General features: G+C 44.0%; 1 long non-coding RNA gene across 1 annotated transcript; it reads left to right on the top strand.

The window, feature by feature from the left end:
- The first annotated feature begins 3,604 nt into the window (after nucleotides 1-3,604).
- On the top strand, nucleotides 3,605-4,045 carry LOC120292869. Its single transcript, XR_005550480.1, has 3 exons — nucleotides 3,605-3,685; nucleotides 3,789-3,840; nucleotides 3,948-4,045. It is a non-coding gene; the product is annotated as an uncharacterized LOC120292869 (long non-coding RNA).
- The last annotated feature ends 236 nt before the right edge of the window (nucleotides 4,046-4,281 follow it).

Here is a 4,281-nt window from a genome sequence, read left to right as displayed (position 1 = left end):
TTTTTGGAGGGAGAGTGGGAGAGAACGTACATTGGAATTGTGCCAAAAGGTGTCTTCTCTCTCTCTCTCCTCCCTTTTATACCTTCCCCCATCCACGGGCCTTATTCCCGTGGGCCGGGCTTTTTGGGCCCAACTTGGGTGGACGGGCCTTAAGCCCATCTCATAAATCCATCACCTCTCTTGACCTCTTCAAACTACAAGCGTTAAAGAAAAGAGATGCTCCTATCTTGCTTTCATTTTTTTAAGGACCACCATCCATTTTTTTTTTTGGCCCTATTTTTACCCTCATTTTGGTCAAGAAGCTTATTTTTTCAATTAATTGACCGAAATACCTCCCTCCCCACTCTGTTTGAATTGTTAGAAACATTGAAAAGTTTAATTTGTTAGAAGTATATTCAAATGTTAAATATGTATATATGTAAGTCATTTCGAAACAAAATATAATCACAAACGGAAAAAATGGTAACTTCTTTTCGTTCTACTTCTACCATATAAAAAATAAATCAATATCAATAATATATTTTATTTCATAGCAAGTCGATCAAAACTTTAGAATATGCTTAAAACTTTCCTTTATATAGTTTGATATGAGTTTGAAAGTGAAGGTATAACTAGATTTGCCACCCTCGATTTAAAATGTGAAAAGCTAAAAAATACAAAATACAAAATAATCGATGTTTAACTTTAGAAACCTACAAAATTATTCTGGAAAAACACCCACAAAGTCATGATCGACAATATAATTGTATTGAAATTTCATTTTCAACTTTCAAATATATATTTGCTTAAATTATTTGAATAAAAAATAGGCAATTAATTGTATAATCATAAGATGTCATAGATAAAAAATTTCAATCTTCTATATAACTTTTGTGATATAAACATGAGATCATAAATTATAGCTAAGAACCATCTCTAGGAAAAATGATAAGTGGACTTAGGATAAGATTATGGGTGCGTTTGGGAACCACTTCCCAAAGCCCCTTCGGGGTCCAAAGTCCTTTGGGCAAAAAAAAAGGCGTTTGGGAAAAAACTTTGGAAGGCACCTGGACAAAATGCTAGCATTTTTAAGGCTGAAAGCCCAGGCGAGGGGACCCGCCTTGGGCTTTCAGCTTTCTCGGCATGCCCACGCGTTCTTGTTCACTCTTTTTTTTTTCCAAAATTGTCCTCATGAATTTTTTGTTTTTCCGGTTCGTGCCCTTGGATGAAACACTGTTCATCTTCTCGGGCCGACGCGCTACGGGGACGCCGCGACCTAGCGATCGTCGTCGGAGAGTCGGACGACCTCCGCGAGTCGCGGCGTTGCCGGCGACCGTCGCTGCCGCACCGTGTGACCTCCGCGGGGAGCTCGCCGAGGCCGCGCGACCCATCCGGTCGCAGTCTGGTGGTCGCGACCAGATCGGTGCCGGAGGCTCGGCGGCGACCAGATCGGGTCGCGCGACCTTGCCGCCCGGATCGGGTCGCGGCGGCGTCGCGCGACCTCCCGCGACCTCGCTGCCCCAAATCCGGGCGGCGAGGTCGCGCGACCCCGTCGCGACCCGGATCCGGGCGGCGAGGTCCTCCGCGACCTCGACGCCTCGGATCTAGGTCGCCGGAGGTCGAGGCGGCGTCGCTCGACGCGCGCGGCCTCGACGCCCAGATCCGGCGTCGCCGGAGGTCGAGGCCGCGTCGCGCGACGCGCACGACCTCGCCGCCCCGAGATCCGGGGTCGCGGAGGTCGCGACGGCGTCGCGCGACCTCGCCGCCCCGGATCGGGGTCGCGGAGGTCGCCGGCGGTCGCCGGAGGTTGCCGACGGCCGCGCCCTCGCCGGTCTTTTTTTTATTTTTTTAATAATTTTTTTTATCACGAGAACTCATTTGTAAATGTGTAAATTCCCAAACGCTATTTTGCTCAAAGCACTTCACAAAGAGCTTTTAAAGTACAATTTGCCAAACACAGTTTGCATTTTGAAAAACATCTTTAAGTCAAAGATCTTTGCATTTTCCTAAAGGCTTTACCCCAAAGTGGTTCCCAAACGCACCCTATATCTTGTTTGGTGTAATAGGGCATTTATATTACGAAACTGATGGGAGAGATGATTAAAGCCCTTGTTTTTTAATGCTTGAACTATGGAGAGCTACAAGTCTTGGTATTAGGCAAATATGACATGACATAGCAATTTCATCTATGGGATTGAGATAGTTTAAGTTTAGGGAGCCAATTGAATTATGAAACTTATCTATTTGAAATAGTTAGACATCTCAACAAGTGAAAAATTATGTATTGAGATTCACTCGTTTCCCTAAAATATTAACATTACATCAAAATGTGAACTCTTACCATTGGCCATTGCACCTAAGCCTAGGAATTTCCTTGTTAGTCGCTCAAGACGGATGGCCTTCCATTTGAGCTCACAACTTCTCACTGAGACAGAGAGATAGAGAGAGATGGTGCCCAAGGCTATTGTATTTTATTATAGAGCGAAGAAAGTTTTCTGATTAAGTTATGTGTGTTATTGGAGTTGTCTGACCACAAATGAACTTACCTAGGTTTGGATAGGTAAAGTTGCGAACACGTGAAAAAAAATCATGATAAATTATGGAAGTTGTTGCCCCAATTGAGATTTGGTCATCAACACGTAATCTTGTGACATATTTGATCTCCAAACTGATATTCGGTCACGACCTCAGCACAAATTGTTTATTACCAGTCCAAATATCAATGGATGATGGTACCTGAGCGTCTGAGATGGACATGGGGCGCTGGCTAAGGTGCTTGTCCTCTTGGTGGACCGTTTATCAATAGGACTTGTCGCAAAATAGCATATTTCTTTTTAAGGCTTGATCACGGTGTTGATTGAATCTTCATGTGGTGCTACCAAGATGCTTGACTACTCAAGTCAAATTTTTTTTTTGGGTCGAAAATAATGTTTTAATATAAACTCAAAGAGTTTAACTTTGACACCCTAAGAATCAACATTGATGAGTCCTTCTCGTTGGGATCGATGATTGGAGCCATAAACTGTGTTTGCAGAAATAAATATGGAGAATTGGTGCATGGATTTGCAAGATTGATAAGCGTGAACTCAACCGAGCAAGATGAAACCTTTGCCATAGTTTTTTTTTTTGGTCGAAAATACGTTTAGTATTCATTTACTTAGGCAAGGTTGGAGAAATTACATCAAAAGCATTGACGCATAATAAATCAAATAGGGCTATCGGGGGGTTAGCTACCCAATTACTAGGAAGATAATTCTCTCTTTGGGCTTTTGCAAGCCAGTTTGCGGGTTTGTTGGCTTCTCTGCTACAATGGGCCAAAGAAAGGCCTTGGAAGTCTTTTATTTTTACCTTGATCCGATCCACAATCGGCGCCACTTCCCAGCTGAACTTTGTCCCAAACAACACTTCTTGCACGAGTAGCTTACAGTGAGAATGTACTTGAAGTCTTCGGTGAGATCTGGTGGAGAAGTAGTCTAGGTTTCCAAGAGAGCGAGGGCCTTCGCTTGTTCCGCCGAGGATGTCGCCATCGGCTTGGAGAAACCGTCGACTAGGCGACCTTGAGAATCGTGATAGATGCAGGCGATGGCAGCCCTGTGTTCATCCTCTCCTCTGTTCTTTGCAGAAGTTGCTGTCGTGCCTTCGATCCGGGCAAAAGAGGCATCTATGTTGATTTTTAGTGTGTCCGCGGTCGGGGGTTGCCATCTGGGTGTGTAAGCCTCGCTTTTCTTCTCTTTTGTTGCGGTTCTATTCCAGATTGCAAAGTCTTCATGTAAGGCTACTGAGTTCAACAGGGTTTGCTGTGGGTGCAGAGGTTTTTGACCAAAGATGAACCGGTTTTAGTTTTTCCAGATGCACCACAAGGTATTGGCGATTTGATTAAACTTTGGTGCGATTTGTGGTTCTTCTTTCCTCATGTACAACCATACATCGAGTCGTGTTAACCCGATTTTTGTGATTTTGATTTGCAGAGGGCTAGCTCTCCATATCAAGGCTGTCCAAGGGTAGAGCAACAAAGTATGTTCGATAGTTTCGGCTTCCCGTTTGCAGATAGGGCATAATGGATCAGGTACTATTTTCCTCCGGTGCAAGTTGTCCAATGTAGGTAGTGCGTTTTGGCATGCATTCCAGAGGAATTGTTTAATTTTGGGTAGAGTTTCAGAGTGCCAAATATATTTCCAGAGATCTGGCTTTGTTTGGTGAGAGGAAGTTGCTGTTATGGTTTGTGGGTTGGCTGCTCGGTTTCTAGTGGTGAAATAACTGCTTTTCACTGTATAGGACCCGGATTTGTTGTTCATCTATACC

This window comes from Eucalyptus grandis, chromosome 4 (genome assembly GCF_016545825.1).
Source record: "Eucalyptus grandis isolate ANBG69807.140 chromosome 4, ASM1654582v1, whole genome shotgun sequence".
Lineage (NCBI taxonomy): Eukaryota > Viridiplantae > Streptophyta > Magnoliopsida > Myrtales > Myrtaceae > Eucalyptus > Eucalyptus grandis.
Note: the sequence above shows the minus strand (reverse complement) of the source record. Positions and strands in the feature narration are given on the sequence as shown.